At 27.9% G+C, this 27,876-nt stretch overlaps 1 long non-coding RNA gene across 1 annotated transcript in view; it reads right to left on the bottom strand.

The window, feature by feature from the left end:
• Positions 1-12,791: 12,791 nt before the first annotated feature.
• The window catches only part of LOC111637444, a 29,904-nt gene continuing 14,819 nt past the window's right edge, over positions 12,792-27,876 (bottom strand). Inside the window, exons 5-6 of the long non-coding RNA XR_002758698.1 lie at positions 22,473-22,484; positions 12,792-12,806 (exon numbers count right to left, since the gene is read on the bottom strand). This is a non-coding gene — a long non-coding RNA (uncharacterized LOC111637444). The remainder of the gene's footprint in view (positions 12,807-22,472; positions 22,485-27,876) is intronic.

The following is a 27,876-nucleotide window of genomic DNA, read 5'->3' as shown; positions in this document are numbered from 1 at the left end:
CTGGTATTGTGTACATTGTACTTTAACGTTGCACAAAATTGATGTTTGTAATAAACGTTTGTACCTTTTATATTAACAAAGACATTTATGCGTTGTCATTTTTCTGGGCGTTACACTTAATTACTTGACTTCTCTACTCTGTTTAAATAGGGTTGAACTTAAAATTTTAATATTTTTAATACTGTCTGGAATATGATACTTTTAGAGATATTACATTAACACAAATTATGTGGTTGTGCCACTAAACCAAATGTAATACGTTAACGATTAATATGCAATATAGACTAGATTCCATAAAATAAGTATAAAAGGATATAATAAATATGTATACATTTATTCAGTGGATCTTTCACAAATCTTAAAGGGTAGAAAAACAAAGTATTTAATTGATTCTACATTTATCTATACTTTTCATAATAGAAAATTGTATTAGAATATATCTAAAATTTATATTATATCTGATATTACATTACTAAAATGGTGGGTCAGCGATGCCTTTTCTACGAGACTTATTGTGTACAGTATTGACGACAGTATTGTGGTTAAAATCCTATTGATCGATTTCCATTAAACCATCGATTGAGACAACATTTACAAAAATGTAATGTTAATCCATTTAAATGTAAAAGTTATGGTCCGTGACTTCGTTTTCGATATAAACAGGTATTAACGTGTCAATGACCGAATACGTTTAAGGATATTTTGAAAAAAATGTAAACAGCATAGCGTGCACCTTATGGAAAATAAGCGCAATAAACGAACGATACAAAAGAACAATGCAATCGATGTCGATTGGTTTGTTCTTGAATTGTCTTCCCGTGCCACCAAGTGACTTTACTGCCTAAGAATTGCAGGGATCGCTTCTTTCTTTCCTGCTCCTTGCCGATTATATAACGATAAGACAAAGTCATGCGCCCTCCTAGTATCATAATAGAAAAATTATCTTTACACAAATATTTTAAAACATTGCACATACCTTTTGCGCTTCCTAAATTAAAAATATTGTAATGAGTTAATTAATACTTTTAATTTTTACATCATTTTACATTTGTATATTACTAAATATTTGTTATATTTTTGAAATTATAAATTCTAAACTTAAACGACGAAATGAAAGCTCGAATCATTCTTTATTTAGTGCAAAAATAATATTAACATAAAGCTTATTTCTCATTATTTGATATCCTCATGTATATTCCTCTACTATTTTGGCCAATATCGAAGTAAAAGTTCTTATTTTCAACTCTCATATTTTAAATCTTACAGGATAAATCGAAAACAAAAGTTACACTGTGAGAAAAATGTACACAAAACGCCGCTGTAAGATAGGTTTTGAATCATAAATTTTTTTTACTTTTAAACTAAAATGTAAAAATGCATTTCACACTTTCTAATTTTATTTAACTATTAATTCTCCTATACGTGTTATGTTTATATTTGTTTATATAATTCTTATTTTGGCATCAACTATCAATTGTTTTTTAGATCATTGTTAGTTTTGTATGAAAAAATATATTAAATAATTTATATCGACATTTACTTTCCAGTTCTACGATTTCATCGTGATGTGCATTTTCTAATATAATGTTTCTATCAATTTTTAATAATTTTTTATTCTAAGTTTATAATACGGTTTGACGCGTAGCAAATGCAGTTAAAATTTTATAAATTTCTCATCTATTTAAAACATCTCAAACGAAATTACATAAAAAAGTTTGTGTTTGCAAGTTTATCAAAAATTATATGTATTTTATGATTTCAGCAATTAATAAATTCAACATTTATAAATTATTAGTATAAATTATGAAAATATTATCTGACACCGCTAACACTCATCTTATAGCAAATTAAATTTTATTTATTTTTTGTGATTCCACCATAAATTTTTTAACCCACAATGAAAATAAATAGCGAGTAAGAATTGAAAAAGTATTCTTACATATATGAACAGATCAACTACCAAACGAACAACATTTCTCACAGCGTTTTTAATGATTTGTTTTCTAATAAAGTCAGTAATCTACCAAGCATCATTTTCATAATACACATATAAACTTTCGATATTTCCATTTTCTCAGTATTATTGGTACTAATTAATAATATAAAAGTATTACATTAATAGTGTAGAGAAACTTGTATTAATGTTAGCTCATGCTTTCATAACATTTTTGGTTTAAATCTATTGATTAAAAACAGCAGAAATTTAACGTATGTTTAACAATAAACGACACTTTTCTGTGCAAAGTATTTTGTAGAGTACTTCAAGAAGTAAACACAAAAACAATGGAAAAAAAACACGTAACTAGCAACGATTATACTGTTTAAAAGCATTTAACGAAAATAGATATAAAGTTCTTTATTTCTCTTTAAAATTTTAATATATATTTTAAATCTTACAGAATATTATAAGATTTTTAAAAACTTATTTCGTGTTTGCTGTTTTATAGTCATTTTTTAAACAATAAATATTAAATTTACATAGAAATTTACATTATTATTAATTTAACTTACCTGAGGGTCCATCTAAATAACCAATATAATAATGTATCAGTTAATATTTTAAAAGTGAAATTTACAGTTTATATGTTTGTAGTATAATTTACATTTAATTTTAATAATTTATCAACAATACACAATAAACATAATAATAATTCATTAATGGTGTGAAAAATAACAACAATTAATTTAACCCTCGTGCGATATATCAGAAGTTTTCCGGCTTAAATTTGTTTATTAAGAACAGCAAACATTTACTGTATGTTATATTATAAACTGCAATTTTGTGTGAAAAATACTTTGAATAGTATGCAAAGAAAGAAATACAAAAAAAAATAAACAAACGTGTAACTAATTAAATATATAGTGTTTAAAGACAATTAACGAAAATAGATGTTAAGCTTTTCATTTTTTATCTAGACATAAACATTTTTTCGAATATACTTAGTGTTTTCAGTTTTATAATTATTTTATTTCAAAATTAATATTAAATCCACATAAAAATAAACTTTAAAAACACATTTACATTAATAAATAGGTCACATATTTTAAATTAATTTAACTTAAATTTAATCAAATTAGTATTTATTTCTATTTTATAGATAAATAATTAAGTAATATTGAATTTTAAATATCTTCATTACACTTGATGTAATATTTTAATATGATTCTTTTTACTGTTTACTATTTTTTTAAGTACAACAAAGCTATAATTGATTGATTTATTAATACAGTAGAACCTCGATTATCCGCCCTAATTGGGGACTGGGGTTGGTCGGATAATTGAAAAGTCGGATAACCGAAAAGTATGAAAAAATCCATTATTAGTGTAGTATATTATTATATCCCATGTAATTAGTATATTAGTATATCGCTATTAACCTACTTCGCGTTGAATTTTCATCGATGTTAAGCCTAACAAAAATTTTTTAAAATAATAATCGTCGCTATTGTATCGTTAAAAATTAGAAAATTAAGCTTCGTTTAAATACTGGCTCCCTTTGATGGTCGAATGAGTGTTGCCAGCTAAAACACGTAAAAATAATATTAAAGTAGCCAAGACATAGCCAAATATTGTAGCGCCACATCACTAGCGGACATTTGAAATTTGCGGACTAGGACGGTTAACCGAGGGGTCGGTTGATCTAGGGCGGATAATCGAGGTTCTACTGTATGTTTAATAATGAAAACAGATGTAAATGTCTAGTAATGTATATTTAATTAGAATTATATATGAAAAACAAATTAAAATGCTGTAAAATTTGAGTATTATTATATTATATTTGTAAGAAATCAATTCTATAAAACAAAGAAACGGAGAAATAGAATAAAACGTTTAAAAACAAAATCATGAAATAAGTTTCTAAATATTTATGAATTAATGAAATATAACACTTTTGCAATTATTTGAAACTGGCAGATAGGCCTGGCGTTGCTCAGGCAAAAAGTAACGATAGTGAAGATTACTATTATTACGTTATAGTCAATCTTACCCATTTTTAAAAAATGCAAGAATTAGGTCCCCCTGATTTTAGACTAATTACAGAATTTTTAGATGGGTCTAAAATTATGTTCGATTTCCCGCAAAAACTAAAAAAACCGCATCTGCATTTTGCACGTCGCTTTCTTTTAGCAATTCCATTGTTACATAACACTTCCATTGTTGACATGTCCATTGTTGAAACTTCTATTCTTAACACTTCCATTGTTACTAAGCACTTCTATTGTTACTTAACACTTCCATTGTTACTAAGCACTTCTATTGTTACTTAACACTTCCATTGTAGAAACTTTAATCCTATCTCTCTCTCCCAAGGGAATTTCGAAAAATCTCTTTTTAGTGTGCATTTTCGTGACGTACCTTAACTGTGTACCAAATTTCAACTTTCAACTCGTAACCGTTTGGGCTCTGCGCTTATTATTATTATCATTATCAACTTCTCTCAATTATATAAATAAATAATTAATTATAGAATTATTGCGTTTGTTTAAAATAAAAATGTTTAATAATTTTGCACATTTTTTTTACAATTTTCATAAATGTTTGTTATTCTTGTTGTTTTTGAAATAGAAGCTTGTGTACATAGGATTAAAATAGTAAAATGTGAAATAGTAATATGTATATTGTACTCACATTTAGAACGTAATTAATTTTTTTAATACTTATGTAAACTTCAAAAAGCAATTCACGTGTCTTATCTTTTCTTGAGTATTACAATTAACTTTTCATTACAATGTTCACATTTGATCCAACTAAAGTTTATTGATCTCTTTTCAATACTGTTGTGAATGTGATATTATTGTATATATTGCACTAACACAAATTATGCGAGACTAGAGATAACAACTATTGTTAATCTGGCAAGTTTCCTTGAAAAAATGACAGGTTAAAGACATTTTATTTTATTATTCGGAAAATGTGTAATGATGTATTAGTCAGAACTACAGTTTAAGTCGCGGTGTGACCACTGAGTATATCATAAGGATCCACTGTTTTGTTGACAAGCACCAATGATAATGAAAATTTTGTAATTGTATCAAGTTTCTGATTTTTGAATTTTTATGAATAAATTAAAACTGTGGACTGTAGCTTCCCACTGTTTCCGCGACAATCACTATCTGATTGTACGCTTTGAAAATGAAATTTTAAACTGAGTTATAAAGAATTTTGTTCTTAGTGTTAAGTAACTTTAATTTTTATATTGTAACATTACTGTTAAATACCATTATTCGAACTATATATTAAATTTAAATTCTCAAGAACTATTGTTATTAAATATAACAGTAGTTCTTGAAAATACAAACATAATAAAAATATGCGTTGAGAAGTAACGATTTAGTAATATACTTAACAATTTTTTTCCCTGTTAAAGTTCATATAACTCAGCTTATTATCATTTTGAAAAACAGCACGAAACTATTTCTATTATATAATTTAATTAAAATTGTTTTTTATTTTACGTAAGTGTTAATTATATTGTAATTACTTATTACTTTATTACGAATTATTTTTAACCTAAATAAATATTTAATGATAAAAAAGCATTAAATAAAATTTAAAAAATGTAAAATGTAGTACATTTGAATACTTAACAATAGCATACGAGAGAATATATTTGCTATTTATACAAAAATACAGGGTGAAAAAGGAAGTCTCTTAACAATCCCGGAACAGAATATGAAATGTATTCAAAGAATGTACGATGAGCATATCATGTAGCGTGCATAACCTAACTAATGGAATTAAATGTCTACAAACAAATTTCGAGATAAATTCAGAATATCTATGAAATATTGAAACATAACATTTATATAAATAAATAAATTTAATTAGTAAATAATGTTAAATTTAGAGTGTACATCTCTCTAGTATAATTAACATTTAATTTAAAAAAATTTCTAACAAAACACAATAAAAATTAAAAAAAATCGTTAGTAGTGTGAAAAAAACTAGTATTAACGATTATGGATGATGTCAGAAGTTTTCTGGTTTGAATCACTTGATTACAAACAGTAAAAATTAAACGTATGTTTCAGTATAAACTGCACTTTTGTGCGCAAAATACTTTGAACAGTATGCAAAGGAAAAAATACGAAAAAATGAAAAGCAAGCGCGTAACTCATTACAATTTTAGTGCTTGAAGACAATTAACAAAAATAGATGTTAAGGTTTTCATTTTTTATCAAGACAGAAACATTTGTATAGATGTATTTAGTTTAGTGTTCTATAATTATTTTATTTAAAAATTAATATTAAATACACGTAGAAATAAACATCTAGTATTATATCAACTTACCAACTTAGTGATCTAGATAATTAATAGAATAATACGTCAGTTTATATTTTGAAAGTTAAATTTAAATGTACGATTCTCTAATATAACTAAGATATAATTTAATTTAAATTTATAAACATTTTTAAGTACCTTGATCTAATTTAATTTAAATGTATTCAATTATATATTTTATCGATAATTAATTAAGTGATGTAAAATTTCAAATACTCTTATTACACACGTAAATTATTACGATTATACAGTTTAACACCAATTAACGAAAATAGATTCTAAGTTCTTCATTTCTCATCAAAACAAAAACATTTATATGAACGGATTTAGCATTTACAGAAAATATAATTTCTTTCCATAAAATTATTTATTAAATTTACATAAAAAAGAAATTATGCGAGAAGCCGTCTAAATGAATATAAGAAAATGTAAGTTAATATTTCGAAGTTAAATTTATAGTATACATTATGTTAAACTGTTAATTTAAAAACCACGTAAATTTATTATAATTGTAATTTTTTTCAATTAAGTTTAAATGTATTCAATTGAGTATTTTTATTTCTAATAATCCACAATTAATTAAGTAACGTTAAATTTTAAATATGCATATTAGTTTTGATGAAATACTTGAATGTGTACAAAAATTAAAACAAAAATAATTATGTAATGAAAAACATTTAATTACAGTTATATTTGAAAAAACAAATTAAAATTTTATCGAATTTTGTGAATTATTATTCAAAACTTGTACTGAATTAGTTTCAGTTCTATAAAAAAAACAAAAAAAAAAAAACATAAATAATGGAATGAAACGTCTAGAAACTAAACTATAAAATTAATTTTAAAATATTTATTGAATATTAAATTATCACTGTTTTGCAAATATTTATATTAATTAGATTAGCATTATTTCTTACGTTTAAAATGCAAAAGTTTAACACTGTTGAAGTTCCATTATAATTTTAATAAATGTTTATTATTTTAATTGTTTATTAAATACAGACAAACGTTACGAATAATTCTGGTATTGTGTACATTGTAATTTAACGTTAGACAAAATTGTTGTTTGTATTAAACGTTTGTACCTTTTATATTAAGAAAGACATTTATGCGTTGTCATTTTTCTGGGCGTTACACTTAATTACTTGACTTCACTACTCTGTTTAAATAGGGTTGAACTTAAAATTTTAATATTTTTAATACTGCCTGGAATATGATACTTTTAGAGCTACATTGGAACCCCGGTTAACGAACGTCCTGGTTAACGACCAAATCGGTTAACGAACTTTTATTTTGCAAAAATTTTGTTTTTGATAACGAACAAAATTCGGATAACGAACGTAACGGTATTTTGTGTCAAATTTTAGTTGGTGTTAGGAATGCGCGAGTTAAGCATTGCTTTTCCGAGTGTTTGTGCTATACTTCTTTTTTCAGTTTTGTGATTTACATTTTTAATCAATATGGCATCAAAGAAAAAAAAAGTCATAGTGGCAATAGAAAACGACAACACACTATCGCATTTAAGAAAAATTTTGATTAAAAGAGTAAGACAATCAACTTTAGATAAATTTCTTGTTCCTTACGGAAAGAGTTTGTTTTTTTGTTAAATTATGGCAACGCAACACTTGGGTGATCTGACTAGAGTGAATGCCTTCTGGGAGGTGTTTTTAAGGGAAACTGGGCCTATTTAGGCGTTACAGACGTGGAGAAATCCCGGAAAACTCGTGGCCAGCCCATCTGAGCGAGGTGCGAACTCACGAACGAACTCCTCGTGTTCAAGGTACGAAGACCACTTAGCCACTGGTGGGTTTCGACTTCGACTCGAAGAATCTTCCGATGAAGTGCTACCCGTTATTTTTTTGGAGGGATTTCCCTTCTAAGCATAAAGGTTCGTATATGTCCACTTTTTTGCCATCAACTACCAAAAATTAAGGTATTATTAAACAAAGTTTACATGTTTGTTGCTGTAATGATAGATACTACGTTTTCCTACATTTTCATCAAAGAAAATTAATATATATTTCAAATAAAATGACAAAAATTTCGGAGACTAGAACGGATTAATTACATTTGCATTAATTTCTATGGGAAAAATTGCTTCGGTTAACGAACGGAGTCGAGGAACGGATTAAGTTCGTTAACCGGGGTTCCACTGTATTTTTAAGTCTACATGATAACTAAATTGCTGATAATTAGCTAATGAGGTTTAGTGATATGTTATTACAACTGGACAAAAATCTAACTTTTATAGTAAAGACAATGCCAACATTCCCCTTTTGGGAATATAAATAAACTTTTAAAACTTCTCAGTGCATAGTAATGTTATACTGTATATATTTTCTATATATGTGTACTTTATTGATTATAAATCATCAGAATAATTTCATGAAATAGAAATATTTATNGTTATTTATTTTTATTTATATGTATATTTTGCAATTTATTGTTTATTTTTATTATTTATATGTATCGGTTTTTTGATATTTTTGAATTTTGAACTTATTGTTCTATTTATGATATGTTCTATTTAGCCTGATGAGTAGATCGAAAACGTTCGTTTTAATAAAAATCCGACAGCGAATAATAAGATATTGGTTGCGTATTTTTTTATTTTTTTGCTGGGTACGATAGTGTTCGATTTCAGCAATTAATAAATTCAATATTTATAATTTGTTAATATAAATTATGAAAATATTATCTGACATCCCTAACACTCATCTTATTTCAAATTGATTTTACTTATTTTTTGTCATTCTACCGTTAATTATTTTTACCAAACAATGAAAATAAACAGCGAGTGAGAGTTGAAAAAATATTTTTACATCAACGAACAAATCAACAACCAAACGAACAATATTTCTCACAGTGTGTTTAATGTGTTGTTTTCTGATGAAATTAGTCATCCCCAAGCATCATCTTCATAATACACATATAAATTTTCGATATTTTCATTTTGTCAGTGTTATTGGTATTAACTAATAATACAAAAGGATTATATTAATGGTGTAAAAAAACTTATGCTGTTATAACTTTTTTAGTTAAAATCTATTGATTAAAAACAGTAGAAATTTAACGTATGTTTAACAATAAACGACACTTTTCTGTGCAAAGTATTTTGTAGAGTACTTCAAGATATAAACACGAAAACAATGAAAAACAAACACGTAACTAGCAACGATTAAACTGTTTAAAAACATTTAACATAAATAGACATTAAGTTTTATATTTCTTATCAAAACGAAAACATTTTAAAAAACTTATTTCGTCTTTGCTGTTTTATAATCATTTTTTTAAACAATAAATATTAAATTTACATAGAAATTTACATTATTATTAATTTAACTTACCTGAGGGTCCATCTAAATAACCAATATATTAATGTATCAGTTAGTATTTTAAAAGTTAAATTTACAGTTTATATGTTTGTGGTATAATTTACACTTAATTTTAATAATTTATCAACATTACACAATAAACATAAAAACAATTCATTGATAAAGTGAAAAATAACTAGTATTAACCCTCGTGCATTTTATCAGAAGTTTTCCGGCTTAAATTTGTTTATTAAGAACAGAAAACATTTACTGTATGTTATATTATAAACTGCAATTTTGTGTGAAAAATACTTTGAACAGTATGCAAAGAAAGAAATACGAAAAGATGGAAAGCAAACGTGTAAATAATTACAAATATAGTGTTTAAAGACAATTAACGAAAATAGATGTTAAGCTTTTCATTTTTTATCAAGACAGAAACGTTTTTTTGAATGTACATAGTGTTTTGAGTTTTATAATTATNAGTATTTTACGAACTGTTTTTTAATGTTTCATCCTGAAGAGGGCCTCTAAAAGACGGCCGAAAACGTTAGAATATTAAAATCTTTTGACTGCTGGAAGTAGTATTGAGGTGTTAAGTGTTGTGTGTATTTTACTCTTACTGGGTAGGAGAGCTTTAACTAAAGTTTTTTAAAATGTACTGTATATCTATGTAAGGGGTTAATGATAACAAAAACACTTTTTATGTAACTATCATTTATTTCCATAAATGGAGGGATTACTGTTACTGTCTTTTTATTTAATTCTTCCCAACTACAAATAACACAATTTAACATTTTGTACATTTGTATAGAGAGTAGCAAAATAACCTTAAATAAATTCTAATCTGAAATTTTTAAAATTTATTGTGAGAGATCGAACTTGAAAAGGGGAAAAACCCACAATTTTATTTGGGAATTTTTTGAAAGAAATTTCATTTTTCGTTTTGAAAAGGAAATTTATTTAAATCTAAAAGAAAAATAACTTTTTCCATTTTATTACCGGAGGATGAGTGCATTTCTCTTCCCAGAGTCGTTTCCTTTCCCTGGGAACTCAGAATGTGTCACTGGGAACTACATCTAAAAATTCACTATTGGTGGAAAACAACAACTTGACTTGCAAATAAAGAGGAGACCTCAAGGAACAGTGAGAGGATCGAGAGTCTGCGAGAATATTCCATGCGTGCCAGCCGAAAGGATTTATCATCATCGCTCGTTGCTGCACGCTCCTCATGAATATCCTGTGTTTCTCCAGGAACACCTATGAAGAACTAACTGATCTCAACTTTCAATAGACTTTAACTGCCATCCAAAGCAACAGAGACATCCCCAAGGCTCCCCAACAACTCCACAGCCATCTGGAAATCCGTACAGTGCTTCAGGTATTTATAACGACCCGCGATGTTATGTAAGCTCTCTCTCCAACTCGGTTCGTGCGAAGAAGCTTTAAGGTAAATACCCTTTTGTAGAACTAGTTTAATAAATGAATGTTGTTACTGTTAGAATTGTGCTGGGTGCACTTCCTCAAGCGGTCTCCATCCTGAGTCCAACCACCCACAGATGCGACTGCTTGCGCGTAAATGCAAATGTAACGGTCTCTGGGTCTATCCAGAAGACACAGTGGTGTCAGTCCTGATAAATTTGTCATTGCAGTCTTCACCAATGCAATGTCAACCCTTCGGTCCTGTGGTGCCGAAGCATAGAGGGAGCCCTTCGGCATTGTCACATTATTTTATATCCCTTATTAAAATATTTAAAAATTCTTAAAATGTCAGCATTGAAAATAAAAGTGTAAAAAACAGTATCTTCAGAAAGTTTTACAAATCAAATTTTATATATAGTTTATGTTCCTTTTTTCTGGCAAATATTACTTATTTAACCTTAACTTTCAGTTTACATTAGTTAGTTAATGATATGTAAAAATTACTACCTTGAATTCAGTATTAATCACTTTTTAAAAAAACAAAAATTTTTTTTATAAAAGTTCTAAAATTGACAATAAAATAAACATAATACTTTTGTTACAAGTTATATCAATAATATTTTCATTCATAGGTATTTTGAAAAAATGAAATATGCAAAGGATAATGGAAAATATGTAAAATCTTTCTATTATTGAATGTATCAAAAAGTATGTAAATTTTTAATATTATGACAAGTAATTATAGTAAGTGAAATTTAATAAATTCTTAACATACACTATTATAAATAGTAGATATAGCTGCCAAGAGATTTTCCAATTTTTTTAAAGGAGAATAAGCTTGTTGTAATCTTGTTAAAAAATGTCGTACTACTTCCAAAGATGCACCTTCTGGAGGTTTAAAACCAGGCTGTAAAAATTTGAAATAGAAAAGTTCATTCAATATTTATAAAATATAGAATATATTAATGAATTTTATGAAAATTAATTTCATTAAATTGAATAATAATTACTAATGTGTTTTACATTTATTAAACTGTGATAAATAAAACTTTGGCTTTGACTTGCCAAACAATCATGTAATAAACCATACAATAAATCAAATAATCAGTATGAGATAAGATATAAAAAAAANAATTCACGTGTCTTATCTTTTCTTGAGTATTACAATTAACTTTTCATTACAATGTTCACATTTGATCCAACTAAAGTTTATTGATCTCTTTTCAATACTGTCGTGAATGTGATATTATTGTATATATTGCACTAACACAAATTATGCGAGACTAGAGATAAACACTATCGTTAATCTGGCATGTTTCTGTGCAGAAAAGACAAGGTAAAGACATTTTATTTTATTATTCGGAAAATGTGTAATGATGTATTGGTCAGAACTACAGTTTAAGTCGCGGTGTGACCACTGACTAGATCACATGGATCCACTGTTTCGTTGACAAGCAGAAATGATAATGAAAATTTTGTAATTGTATCAACTTCCCGATTTTTGAATTTTTATGAATAAATTAAAACTGTAAACTGTAGCTTCCCACTGTTTCCGCGATAATGACTATCTGTGTGTCGCACTTGTAGCTCACGTTAAAGTACAGCTCTGATAAAAGACCCTTATAATTAAAAGAGATTAAAAATAAAATTTTAAAACTGAGTTATAAAGAATTTTGTTCTTCAGTGTTAAAAACCATATTTTTTATAATTATTTTATTTAAAAATTAATATTAAATCCACATAGAAATAAACTCTTATTATTATATTAACTTACCTGGCTAGTAAACTAGATAATCAATAAAAAATATGTCAGTTATATTTTGAAAGTTTAATTTGAATGTAGTATTCTCTAATATAATTAACATTTAATTTAATTTTAATATATAAACATTTAAATTTATAAACATTTTTAAATACCTTGAACTAATCTGATTTAAATCTATTTAATTACATATTTTATCGACAATTAATTAAGTAATGCTAAAATTTAAATAAGCTTTTTAAACACACAACTTATTACGATTACAGTATACTGTTTAACACCATTTAGAGCCTGTACACACTAGGCGTTTTTAAACGCGCGTTTAACGCGCGTTTTAAAGAACCAAGAGTTCTATGTAGGCGTACACGCTTAAACGCCAAGCGCGCGTTAAACACGTGTTAAACGCGCGTTGAAAAACGCTTAGTGTGTACAGGCTCTTAACGAAAATAGATTCTAAATTCTTCATTTCTTATCAAGAAAAAAAAAACACTTCTACACACGGATTTAGCATTTACAGAATTTATAAATTTTTTTTATAAAACTATTTTCAAATTTACATAAAAATCAACTTACATCTATATATATATATAGGGGAGATCGGGGCAACTTCGGCATGCGGGGCAAGTTTGTCAAGCGCTTTTTTTTTAAAAACAAATTAAAAGGAGACTTTGGTTATAGGTTAGGCAGTTGAGTTTTATTGGTGGCTTGATGAGTGTAGTGTTTTTATTGTTCTCCAACAAGCGTAGTTGAATTATCAAGCAAATTTTCATTTTCGTTGAATTCCATATAATATTTTTTTTTCCATTTATATTGAATTGGCAGGTTTTGTTATAATTCCATGATAACGAAAGTTACTTTTCCTGTTAGAAGGATGTAACTTCAACTTATTCACGTGGCCAGATCGTGGCTTGGCATTCTGTTCTCAGGGTTGTACTTAATGTTTCGAAATCATGACTAGCGGGGTAAGATCGGCAACATAAAGCCACATTAGAAGCAAAGGATAAAAATCAAACAGATGATAAATGAAAACATGTTTGCATTTGTTATTCATGTATATATGTCTTTGAACTTGCATTTCGTTGTAATAATATTAAATGGGTGTTGGATTTGTATTTCTTTGTTTTAATAGTGAATTCCAACTTATACATTGTTAATAACATAATTTTATATACGTGCCTATCTTGCCCCATTACTGTTGCCCCTATACCAGGGGCAACTTTAATAAAAATAATTAAAATAATTACAACTTTACAAAAAGAGAGAAGTTGCCGATCTTGCCCCTATACCCGGGGCAACTTCGTCAATTTCTCTCTTCTTGTAAAGTTGTAATTATTTTAATTATTTTTATTTCCAAACTGATTTTAACCAGTTCTATAGTAAGGTAACATTCCAATAGACAAAATGCAAAGCTTTTTTTTCAGTTTACAGCAGTATTTATTACACAAAATTTAAGTAAAGCTTAACATGCCGATCTTGCCCCGATCTCCCCTATATATATATATGGACGTGTTTGTGCCTATACGTCACTTTGCAGTCAAAACTACACATCGCACATAAATAGTGTTTGTGTGTGGTAGTAGCCCCAAGTCTTCCATCGTGCACTATATTGGTTTCGTCTCGATAGCTATAAGGGTGTGGGAGATATGGGGTTAATTAACTACTTGTTGTTTTGTCTAACTCGGAGGTGTGTCTGACAAAACACACCTGGTGGCAGAGCTTAACTGCGAACTTGCATAATCTAATTTTTGACGCTTCCTGACATCCACAACAGTTTAAATTGCGGTCCGACCACTGTGTAGATCATATTAATCCATTGTTTCATTGACAGCCACAAATTAAAACGACAATAATATAATCGTATCAATTTTTCGACTTTTGAATTTTTATGAATAAATTGAAAGTGTGGAAGTAGCTTTTCACTGCTTTTGCGATGACGACTCTCTGTGGTTAAGAACTTGTAGCTTTCGTAAGACTATAACCCTGATAAATGAAATTTCACACAGCATGTCATCAGAATTAATTTCTAGGTTATTCAACAATAATATAAACAGGAAAATATTTATACGCTTATATTTGTCTTATATTAGTAAAATTGAATATAATTAATGAAACTTTTCTACAGTTAAATAATCCCCTAATTCATAGATATATATTTAAACGTTTTAATATTATCACTAAGATTTTTCATAAATATTTGAATTAGTAAAACACTATGTATTCGATGTAAATACTAACTTGTGAATTATTATCTCTTACAGCAAAACTAATAAAAACTATTTAAAATTCATTAAACTCTTATTCTTTTTAGTCTGTTTTTATACCTGCTACGACTTTCCCTACTTCTGACATTTTGTTATTTTTTGTTCAACACAAAACTCTTTTTATAAGTATTTTTTACTGTATTGTTCAAAACCAGAAAATGTTTTTTTTCTCGTGTGTTTTCCATCTATATATTACATACTTAACCGTTTTTAAAACTGACTTCTTTTTTCATTAGCATAAACGCAATTACAATAATTTTACAATTCTCACTTTGCTAAATTGTTTGTTTATTCATATATTCATAATAACTACAAAAACCTTTTTGTTAATTTGAAAATATTGTACTGTATAATAATAGTGTAGTTTATACTTAGCCAATTCCAAACAACACTAATGCATCAATGAGTCCTTTGATACAATAACACTAAGTAAACGATTTTATTCTTAATTTTCATTGTGATGTCGCTATCTTTCTCATTCCTTTTATCATCTTTGAATTATGTTGTATTTCGCCACTGTTGGTTTATGTTAACAGTCATTTTTTATTTCGTGTTTCTTAAAATTAAATAATCAGAAGTATATAAATAACAGTTCTTCCCCACAAAATTTCTATATAAAAATGTAAATGGTTTACAATCAGAAAAATTTAAATATCATTCAAAATCAAGTAAAAATAGTGATTAATTAACAAACTTAACGATATGTGCTTTGTTCGCATTCCCACAATCTTTCATACCTCTGTATACAAATTTTGAATCACTCACGTTGTTTAAATTCTCTATATGCTTATCCAATTTTTTTGAATCGATCTAGCAGATAAACTTAAAATTCATACCATTCAGTGTCTCCATTAATATAGGAAAAATTATAATATATAATTTATAAATATTGAAATACTATATTTTAAAAGAAATCAACATCACATGTTTCCTCATAAGATGAATATTTATCTGTAGTTTTAACTGTAATTATATCTTTTACATTAAATGGAATAGTTTCATTTATGACTATATAAGTTTCTTCTTTTTCTTTTTTAAAAGAAAATACTAATTTATCATTGATAAATATATCTATAGGTACAACTAATAATGATATATTGCTTGCAAAATAAATCTTACTAATGAAACTATCAGATTCTAACACGTATTTTCTATCATAGTTTTTTACATCACTATCATCAATAGGAAAATCGCCTAAGGTTAAATAAAATACTGTATCTTCAGCTGGTTTAGCTAAATTCAAAAAACCTCTTTAGATAAACAAATGATTACTTGAAGCGAATAAAGCATTTTCTGTTTTCTAATTATATTGTTTGAATTTTCATCAATTTTGAAATAATTCTCTAAATATCTTTTATTCAGAACATTTTTGTCTTCCGTTTGATCATAAACATTACAAATTCTTTTGTTTTTTGCATTGAAATCATCATTATGTAATTTCAAACATTTACTATCTAATGTCTGAAGTTTTTCACTCGCTCCTCTTATGAAATTACTAACGCTTATATCTAAATCATTAATATTTTTTTGTAAATTAGTTTTATCAGATTTGTGATCTTCTTCTAATATTTTTCATTTATTAGCATTTTCTTTAGCAAAAGCTTGAAAATCATTATTTAATTCATTGATTATTTTTAATTCATTGATTATTTATGTTTTAATTTATTATCAATATATTCCTTGATTGCACCATCGTTTTCATCTATTGGATGTTTGCAATATTTTAAGATTTTATTTTGCATATCATAATTTCCATCATAAGTTAATTTGAAACCATTAACCAGAAAACCAGGACGACCTTCTTTTATTATTTGTAATTATGACCAAAAGGAAACCAAGCCATTTAATTACTTCAAAGTTTTAATGCTTTCAAAAGTCCTGTTGTACATATTCATAAATCCATTTTTTTTTTTTTACTAAAACGAAATAAAATCTATACCATTTAGCAGGTGTTTCTCTCAATTGCCAAAATAATTCAACTTTCAAATTATCAAAATTATTATTAGAGGGGTGATTGGAAACATCGAAATGAATTATAGGATACAATCTCCCATAGTTTGTATAACTTACTAAATAACCAAACTCTATGCTATTGGTATTTAATCTCGCCGCTAAAAAATGAGAATAATATTTCGAATAATCTAACTCTTTGGGTTTAAAACTAACATTATAATCCTCTGTTGGATATTTATCATTATTAATTCTTAACCAACATCTCATCATATTTAAGTTATCAAATATCATGTTATTTTCATTCCGATCGTTTTCATTTTCTTGATATTGTGGGATTATAAATATATTTCTGATTTTATCTGTGGTTATATTTTCAATTATTGTACCACTAGAACCATTCTGAACGTTACTTTAAATTAATCTAACAGAACACCAATTAATTTCTATTTAGAGGAGATATATTTATTAGGGATTTAGAGATACACTATGAAAATTAACTTGAGGTTCTGGATATAGCTTAATATGTGGTAACCAAAGTGAAATATCAGATATTATAATTTTATAATTCGGATTGATAACATTGGTATAGATCATATCATTACTCGAATTTCTCCAGAACACAAATCTAATATCGACGTTTGATATTATTTTCCTAAAGTCATTGAAAAATCCAAACATTTGTTTAATTGGTATCCACAGTTTGATCTTGTTACTGTTTTTGGTTAATATCCATCTTTCTGTAAATCCTTTGTCATAGTTTGTATTTTTCATTAATCCTTTTAGAAAAGTCTCCATTTTTTCTCCAGTTCCAAGAGATTGATCATCGGGTCCATCAAATATCAAAATTTGCTTATTCAGTGATTCTGAGGTGTCAATGAAAAACAGCATATTGGTTGCTTCAGAGGTAGAATAAACTTTTGTAAAGTTTATAAGACCGTTAATGTGATGAACCAATGAGAATAATTTCTTCAATTAATGACTTACCAATGTGTAATTCCAACTTAAGAACAAATATCCACTATTTACCAAGGTTACTTTATCGCTTTCGTTCGAAGAACCATCCTGCTTCGTAATTTTCAGTTCTGGGCAGATATAACCATTGGAATATAAAATCATATCATTTACAATTTTAGATGCTAATAACTTTTATGGATAAGCCATGAGTCAATATTTATTAAATGTAGGATTTAAATGGTATGATGTAAAAGAGATGCGCCATGACACAGAGACTGGTTACATTTTACAAGTTGATCTAGAATATCCTAAAGAATTACACGATTATTATTCTGATCTACTTTTAGCTTTAGAGAACAGATTGCTGAATGTTTCAGATCAATCTAAGTTAATAACAACACTTTATGATAAAGAAAAGTATGTAATCTATTACAGAAATCTAATACAGCGTTAAGAGAAGAAATTGAAGGTTAAAAAGGTACATACATAGAGTTTTAGAATTTAAACAATCGAAATGGTTGAAAAAATATATAGACCTGAATAAGAACAGATGCCAAAAACCATTTCGAAAAACATTTTTATAAACTGATGAATAACTCTGTATTTGGAAAGACAATGGAAAACAAAAGGAAGAGATTTGATATCAAGTTATGTTGTGATGCTAAAAAGATCGAGAAAATATTTTTGCTGAACTACATTTTCTGAAAATCTTTCAGCCATTCACATGAATAAAACGAAAATAAAATTCTATAAACCTATATATATGGAACGAGCATATTAGAACTTTCAAAGCATTTAATGTATGATTTTCATTATAATGTGATGAAACCAAAATATAGTAATAATATAAAACTGTTATATCAAGACACCTATTCTTACAGTTATGATATAAAAATTGATCATTTCTACCAGGATATGAAAGGAATGATTAATTACTTTGATACATCAGATTATAAAGAAGATATTGAATATGGTATACCTAGAGCAAACGAGAACGTTTTACGTAAAATGAAAGATGAGAATAATGGTAAGATAATGACTAAATTTGATGGATTAAGAGCACAAATGTAAGCCTTGAAAGTTGGGAATAAAGATGAAAAGAAAGTTGAAGTTATTAAGAAATGTGTTGTTAAGAATAGAATATCATTTGAGGATTACAAAAATTTGTTTGTTTAATAAAAGAGAGCAATATAGAACAATGAATCTAATTAGAAGTATAAAACATCAACTTTATTTTATGAAGGTAAACAAGTTAGCATTATCAGCGCATGGTGATAAGAGACATATATTAAAAGATGGTATTCACACATTTGCATTAAAACATAAATTTTTTTATATATAAATGGACTCTAGAATAAAGAGGGCTATCGATAGGAATAATTGTTCAAAACGAAAGAATTTAACAGAAGATCTAATAAGAGAATTGAAAGTTGAAGTTAATTAGGATTCAATATCTCATAGACAAAATTTTTTAAATTTTTTATTAATGAATTAGGGGTAGAGTGAACTGGAAAAAAATATCTGAACACCAAAGTCGCTCTGAACATTTTTATAAGACAACATGATGATAAAGTTAATTGGCAACTTATCTCTATTCATCAAACATTATCTTCGGAATTTATTCTAGAATATGCAAATAAAGTGAATTGGGATGCTATATCTCCATTTTAAAATTTAGATAATGACTTTATTAGGGAAAATGCTATAAAATTAAATTTAAATTCACTTATAAGATATCAAACCATATCGGAATAATTACTCGAAGACAGATCGATTAAATGTATTAAATATCAAGAATTATCCGAAGATTTTATTATGAAACATAAAAATAAAATTGATTGGTGTAATGTTTTTTTAAAAAGAAGGTTCTCCGACAAATTTATACAAAATAATTATAAAAATATACTTGTTTTATTGTTTGCAAAAATTTGTAATAAATTTTTTCTTATATAAATGGAGACTCTGAATAAACGAAACGATATTAGTAAACTTCAAAACACTCCAACAAAGAAATTAAACGAGTTGCAAATTGATTATGAATATCTAATTCATTATTTTAAAACAGAATCCACTCGCTTTGGTGATAAAAAATTAGTAGTTCTCATGGACACTGAATAGAATGAATTTCAAGTTTATCTACTTGATCGATTCAATAAAAAAATAATGGATAAGGAGTTAACATGAGGATTTAAAATATATATACAGAAACAAGACAGTTTGTGGGAATGCGTATAAAGCACATATCGTTGAGTTTGTTAATTAATTACTGACTTTTTATATTTACATTTTTACTGGCTTTGATTTTTATTAGTTTTCATTGAATTTTACTTTGATTTTTGATTAAATTCACTGAATTTACAAGATTTAAATTTTTGTGGGGCAGAATTAGTATAATTATGATACACTACTTATAGTAGACGTAAATAAAAATACAACATAAAATGTAACCGTAATAGTTGCAGTTTAATAGACGTTTAAAGAACATTTACATGGAAACTTTAAAAATATCAGAAAATAAATATTAACATAAATTAAAATATGAAGAGAAATGAAAAGTAGAAAGCTGAAACTCAAAGTATTAATAACGTAATGAAAACAGAAATCAGTGTCACGAAAGAGTTTATAATGTTACGGATTATTAGAAAAGATGATGTATACTAGATAATTACGACAATGACAAAGTTAAACAACTGGAAAAAACCACTTTGACAAAGAGAACTTCACAAGGATTTTATATAATGATCTCAAAAATATGTACTTATTGCAAAAAAGTTAGATAAAAAAGAAAGACGATTAATAAGCAAATACTGTCTCAATGTAATAACAAACATTGAAAGTACAGAAATAACATCAAGTAAAGCTTCCATCGCATATAAATTTTTTAACAGCCGGAAACGTAAATAGCATTCAATCATATTATAATCGTGCTACAATAATAACTTATAGTCTTTAGTGACGAATCAATTATGCTTAAGAAAAAATTAATTTGTTTCAGTAGGTCTTCCAATCGAGTGTACCGACTATTTTTCGCAAATCTATTCATTGACAGTTGTTTCAAAACTGTCAATGAAATGCCAAAAATACAAAGACAACGAATCAGAGACAATATTTGAAAAAATTTAAGCACAAGTTTAAAACGATTACAAGGAAATTCCAAATTTAATTCAGATCTGATAGCATAATTTAGTATCGATCTCTAAAGACCAAAGAAGCGACGAAAAAACAAAAAAACTCACTTGAATCAACTTTGTCTAAGCAGAAAAAATTTCGTAAAAATCCATCCGAACGCTCGACGTGAAAAAAGTGGTAGAGTATCTTATGAAAGGAGGCATATGACAATTTGTTGTCTGGTTTAAAATATCGATCTTCACTTTAGCCATAGAGAGAACTTTACCCTTTACAGAGGAAACATAATTGACAAAAGAACCTGATACTAATAAATGAATACTTAGGAAATCCACTTCGTTTACGACGCAAATATCTTTACCGTTTATGAAAAACCTATCTGTTTTTATTATCCGTACTTTTGTCTAAACACTACCATCATCGACATATTGAAATCAATCCTTAAACTCAGGAAGACGAATATTGTAATAGTAGTTCAATCTTTCTCTGAAACTTGTTCGGTGTAGTTGACAGCGATACAGTACCGTCAGCAAACAAGCTGTTAAATATCAACTATGACATCATAAACACTTGGTGACGCTACATTCAAAAACTGCCGAATTCATGACGAACGTGGACATAATGACAATTCCATAGATTTTATGATATTAAATCCAAAGCTTTCAGAACGGCTAACGGTGTTGTAATATTTGTTTCTAAAAAATACGCTAAAAGGATGTTCTCTGTTTGAGGTGTTAAATACAGTCTTAACAAAATGCCACAAATATAATCGTAATCACGCAATAGACATAAATAAAAAATACAACACAAAATCTAACCGTAATAGTTTCAGCTTAATAGACGTTTAAAACATTTACACAGAAATTTGTAAAAATATCAAAAAATAATATTAACATAAATTAAAATATGAAGAGAGATGAGAAGTAGAAACCTGAAACTCAAAGTATTAAAAATGTAATGAAAGCAGAAATCAGTGTGACGGAAAAGTTTATAATGTTACGCACTATTAGAAAAGATGAAGTATACTAGATAATTACGACAATGACAAAGTTTAACAACTGGAAAAAAACCACTTCGACAAAGAAAATTTCACAAGGATAGGAGATAATGATCTCAAAAAATGTACTTATTGCAAAAGAGAAAGATAAAAAGGAAAGACAATTGATAAGCAAATACTGTTTCAATGTAATAACAAACATCGAAAGTACAGAAATAACGTCAAGTAAAGCTTTCTTATGATACCTCGACAATATATATAAATCATGTAATCAATTTAATGTTTTTAGAAAATTGTCTTAATAAAAAATAATAAGACAAACAATATTATGAAAGTCACAATAGAAAAATATATAGTATTTTTTTTAATTTCCAAAAAATTTTAAAAAATTATACATACCCCAGAAATTAGCTAAAATATAAATTTGTAAGAAGTCATATTTTATGATAAACGTTAATATAAAAAATCTAATAAACACCTTAAATTTTTATATTATTAAACATTAGTATATTCATAAAATAATTTTTATATTTTTTAAATTATAAAAGTATCACCACAAACGACTAAATTCAATCTATAAAACACTATCGTGCGAAGACACAATTCACCGGTTCGAATAAAGTATCTCTTTTCAAAAACTTTCGTTTTCCAGACGCAGCAACGTGTGTTTATGCATACGTACGATTGTTTAGTTGCGTAGTGTTTTTGTCTCCCCTGAATTTACAAAGTGAATTTGAATGAACTTAAAAAATGTCATTAAAATCTGACAGGGAAATTAAGAATTAAAGTTATCGACGGAATATAATATCAAACGGCGATGTGAAACACAAGTTAAAATAGGTCATTATTAACCAAGACTACCCAAAAGCGAACCTTCATTGTTCACTTTTCCTTCAGCTCTATAATCAAGTATCGCTCGATTTTTTTTCTTCTTTACTCTCTCACATCAGCTTTAGCACCGATAATCCTACATAAGATTTACTATAAAACCAAAATCTCGACAAAATGTCAAAATTTTGGTTTTATAAAATTAAAAGTTTTAATGTTTATTTTTCCTGGACGCTTGTTCCTAAATTTCATCATATGGGACCTTTCAAGCTTTACTAATCGTGTTTAAATTTATCATATACATACTTTCTTACATGCATTATGTTGTACTATTAGATGTTTTAAATCGAATTCGACAGAGAGATAAGTGCTCGGTAATTACACTATACTGGAGGTTTTATCCACTGCAAATTTTAAGCTTCCTTTTTAAACTTGAAACAAAGAAAGTAGAAGTAATTATCTTTACAAATCCGTTCGATCGATGTTTATTTAGCTTTGTCATTTTCCATTGGCTACGAGGAGTCCGGAAACGTAATGTAAATCTATCTAAATGTAAAAGTAAGGGTGCAATGACTATGCATTCGACATACAGTGGTGTTAGGCTACAATGTTTGTGCTCTCTGATGCGACTGGGCAAGATAAACAAAATTTCAGTAAAAATGAAGACAACATTTCGTGTCTTATGGAAAATATGCGGGAAAAACGAACAATACACGAGAACAAAAGAATTTTATGACGATTTCTTTGTTCTTGAATCGCCTGTACGTGCTGACATGTGCATGTCTCTTCTCATTTGCGAAAATTGTAACGGACACATTGTACTGTACATGTGATTGGTCGAGTGGCCAGTGGCGCGAAGCTATTGTTCGTGGGATTATGACTAAACGCCCCTAAGGCAGAAGACCCCTAACCGCGGAAACGGAAGTCGTTGGGAGAGTAATCCTGCGCGGTAGGAGAAGAACCGCAGGGTCAGTCAATTTTTGGTTTGGTCTCTGGTTGTGAGGACGTCGAAGCGCGAGAAGCAAGAAGTACGAACATATACCCCAGAATAGATTTGAACTTTGGGGTACAGACTCATCCCTTTGAACTTGTACCTGGCTAAGATTCCCGTTAGCCTTAACAAAGATCGTATTTTTCTTTTCGGCTCCTCCTCTGTTTAATCGCCATAAGACAAATTAAAACGAAGTCCTAGTATTACAATTGAACAAAAATGATGTTTATACATATTTTAAAAAGGTACACATAACCCACTAATTTGCTAAAAAAATATTGCAATCAGTTATATTTGATAATAAATGTTAATATTAATATAATAAATCCAATAAATACTTACAATTTTTACGCCATTTAACATTAGTATATTTATTAAATATTTGTTATACATTTCAAATTATAAAATTCTAAAATTAAACGACTAAATGATAATTCGATATCACTCATAATTAAGTGCAAAAATAATATTAAAATAAAGCTTATTTTTCATTATAAAATTATTTCAAGTAAATTGTTTTTCACATCTCTCAAAATATTTATCGTGCGAACAATTAGTGCAGCACTTCGAGTAAAGTATTTTATTACCGAGAAGTAAAACTTTCCCAAATACAGTAATGTGTGTTTGTTTGTACGCACGTACGTTCGTCTAGTTGCATGGTGTTTTTGTTTCCTCTGAATTTACAAAGTGGATTTCAATACAAACTTTAAAGGTGTCATTTAAAATCTTACAGGGAAAGTGGAAATCAAAAGTTACTCCATAAGAATAAAGTATGTCAGACGACAATGCAAAACACAGGTTTTAAATTATAATTTTTCTACTTTTACATTTAAATGTAAAAACATGTTTTACACTTTCTAATTTTATTTAATTGCTGTTTTTCATATACGTTTTTCGTATTTGTTCATATGATTTTAAATTTGGAACAAATGGGAATCGGTTTACGGGACTTTTTTTGTTTTATACATAAAAATAAATTAAATAAATTATTTAGGCGTATACTTTCAAATTTTAAAATTTCACTATGATCCGCCTTTTCTAATATAAAGTGCATTTTATTCTTTAATAAGTATTTTTATCCAAGATTTCAACAACTTATGATGCATGACAAACGTAAATCATGAATCCATAAATTTTTTTTCTATTTAGAAATTTACATACAGGATTATCTTAAAAATTTAATGTTTGCAATCTCTCAAGAATTCCATTTATTTAGGATTTTAACAAGTTTTAAATTAATCATTTATAACGTGTTAATATAAATTACTAGCTGCAAGGACCTGTTTCGCTGGGCAAAAAGTAACGATAGTGAAGATTAAGATAATTACATTATAGCTAATCTTACCCGTTTTCACAAAATGCAAGAATTAGGTCCCCCGTTTCCAGACTAATTAGAGAATTTTTACGTACAGTCGAACGAACTATTTTCAACGTTTCTGGAACGTTTACAATCGTTCTATAATCGAACCAATATTCGAATTTTATGTTTTGATTTAATTCGAACAAATTCGAAAAATTCGAACAAAACATTCGAAATAGAAAGCCACTTTCAACCACTTTCAGCCTCATATCTCCCGCACCCTTAGAGCTATCGAGACGCAACCACCCCTATGCACGAATGGAGACTTGGGGCTACCACCATATACAAACACCATTCACGTGCGATGTGTAGTTTTGGCGGAAAAGTGAAATATAGGGACACACACGTCCATTTATATATATATCTATATATAAAATATTCCTTCTTCTGACTGAGTGACTGACTGAATCATCATTGCCCAGAGCAAACCGCTGTACCTAGACAGGTGAAATTTAGTACACAGTTAGCGTACGTCATGAAAACGCACACTAACAAGGGATTTTTCAAAATTCCTTCCAGGGGGAAAGGGAGAGCATTAAGGCTAAACCGGAAGAACGGCTTCTACTGTACTATTTTAGATGCGATTTTTTGCTTTTATGTGCGTTTTAGTAGGGTACGCCATGGCAACGCACACTAAGAAGGGATTTTTAGAAATTTCCCCGCAGGGGGGTAAGGAATAACATTAAGGCTTAAACGGAAAAACAGCTTCTACTGTACTATTTTAGATGCAATTTTTTGTTTTTAACTACGTTTAGTCTTCATTGAGTACTTAGGTGTATTAAATTGATAACATTTCAGACACTGTTATAAATATTTTTATCTATTTCGATTTTAAAAATGCTCGAACTGTTTTAAATTCGAATTTGTTATTGCATATTGGTTCGATTATAGAACGATTGTAAACGTTCCAGAAAATTGATCAAATTGAAAATAGTTTGTTTGATTCTCGGCAATTCTCTTCAGCGGTAGGTGTTATATGACAATTACAATGGTTATTGAAATATTGAATTGAAATGCATTGAAATGAAATCGCTTTGAAAAACCGCCGCGGGCGAAGTCGCGGGTAACAGCTAGTATATAGATATAGATAAAGATAAAAACACTATATGACATCTTTAGCAGTCTTCTTATTTTATATTCATTATATCTACTTTTATGTCAATCTATCGTCGTTATTTTTACCTACAACGAAATAAAGTCGCGTGAGAATTCAATGAATATTGTCAGATATAAACATGTCAATTAAAAGACAACTAACATTCCTCATAGTGTTTTTAATGAGTTTGATTTTATCTCAATTCGTGTATATAGTATCTGTTTTATGATACATATAAACACTCGAAATTATAATTTTCTATCTATTATTGGCATTATTTAATAACATAACAGTATGCTAAAAGTGTAACATTTTAGTTTAAAGAAAAACTTGTACTAATGTTAGCACACGATAACTTAAATTTTATAGGATAAATTTTCTTTACGTTTCATTACAATTTTCATAAATATTTGTTATTCGTATTGTAATTTAAATGCAAGCAAAACAACGAATTACTATGATTACATTAACATTACATTGTTCTGTAATGTTAAACGAGATTTCTAATCAACATGGGAACGTTAAAAAGAAAATTACGTATTGTCGTTTTTTAACATGCCACAACTAATTATTTGATTTCGCTACTATGTTTGAATAGGGTTTCACTTAAATTTATTGATAAGTTTCTAATACTTTGTGGAATATGTACTTTTATAAATATTACACTATTAAAGTAATACTATTATATTTTCTTAATTAATGCCAATAACACAGAGAAAATAATAATTTTCGATAGTTTATGTGTTTTACGATACATATGCTTGGTAGATGACTTGATAAAAAATTCAAAATCATTAAGAACACCGTGAAAAATGTTATTTGTCTTGTAATTGACTTGTTTATATATCTGACAATATTCACTGAATTCTAAAGTGCGTTTTATTTCATTGTGGGTTGATAATAAGAACGGTAGATTGATATAAATGTAAGAAAAATGAATATGAAATAAGATCAGTGTAAAGATGTTATGTAATGTTTTTATAATTTTTATTAATACGATATAATTGTTTCAAAAAACAGATAAAATATATATACTGTATATATATAAAATATATGTCAATAATATATACAGTCTGCTTAGGCGACCACCTGCATTCGACGGGCACCTGCCAAAACGGGCAAAAATTTCTGGCACGGAATAGTTTATCCATAGAGTCTTCGTATAAGTTACCCGTATTAAACGACCACCTGTGTAACGCGACCGCGGGCATTGAATTTTGGTCCGAAACAACATACAACACCTGTAATAAGCGACCCCTTTCGCGAATGTATCTGGTCTAAACTATTGTAAGAACCCATCTCAACGTTTCCACCTCGTAATATAATGAATTAGTCTAAACTCTCGTTCGAACCCATCCCGGGCACATCTCCCACCCTCGAAATTAGGTGCAGGTGTTAATAAATTAGTCTAGCAACAAAGGAAATTCATTTCAGTTTGCTGGAAAATGTCCGAAATGCAAAGTGCTGTCGTTAGAAGATCGTATTAAAGTTATCACAACAGCAATTAGCGGCGAAGTTTAACTGTGGG

The sequence above is a fragment of the Centruroides sculpturatus genome, unplaced genomic scaffold (assembly GCF_000671375.1).
Source record: "Centruroides sculpturatus isolate CEXI.00-Female unplaced genomic scaffold, Cexi_2.0 scaffold1099, whole genome shotgun sequence".
Classification (NCBI taxonomy): Eukaryota; Metazoa; Arthropoda; class Arachnida; order Scorpiones; family Buthidae; genus Centruroides; species Centruroides sculpturatus.
This window is presented reverse-complemented; position numbering and strand designations above follow the sequence as displayed.